The 353-nt window shown below is 39.1% G+C and overlaps 1 protein-coding gene across 1 annotated transcript in view; it reads left to right on the top strand.

Annotated features, from left to right (window-relative positions):
* The window catches only part of LOC119593792, a gene marked incomplete in the record, with an annotated part of 129,698 nt that overhangs the window by 83,081 nt on the left and 46,264 nt on the right, over positions 1-353 (top strand).

Raw genomic sequence — 353 nt, 5'->3', positions numbered from 1 at the left:
TACCCTTTTTTGCAAAGTAGTTCTTACTAGAGTTATGTCACGCTTCATTATCTCGCAACTGTTTTTTTCCATATAATTATGTTTTTTATTTGAATATATATATTTTTATTATCGTATTCAGGAAAAGTTGGTTGTATGGGTACTTTTCGTCGTTTGAGTTTTTGCCTTATTATTTCCCTTATTATTTTTGTTTCAGTGGGATAATTTGTGTTTTACGGCTAATCTTTTTCGGCCGTATCGTCCTGGCTGTCGTCCAGCGGCGATGCTATCGTTCGTGTGACGAGGCCGAATGGATGTTATTCGGCCATTTCAAGGGACGGCGATGATTGTGTGACGTTGATCTGGGGCAGCGG

Source organism: Penaeus monodon, chromosome 32, assembly GCF_015228065.2.
Source record: "Penaeus monodon isolate SGIC_2016 chromosome 32, NSTDA_Pmon_1, whole genome shotgun sequence".
In the NCBI taxonomy this organism is placed as follows: Eukaryota; Metazoa; Arthropoda; class Malacostraca; order Decapoda; family Penaeidae; genus Penaeus; species Penaeus monodon.
Note: the sequence above shows the minus strand (reverse complement) of the source record. Positions and strands in the feature narration are given on the sequence as shown.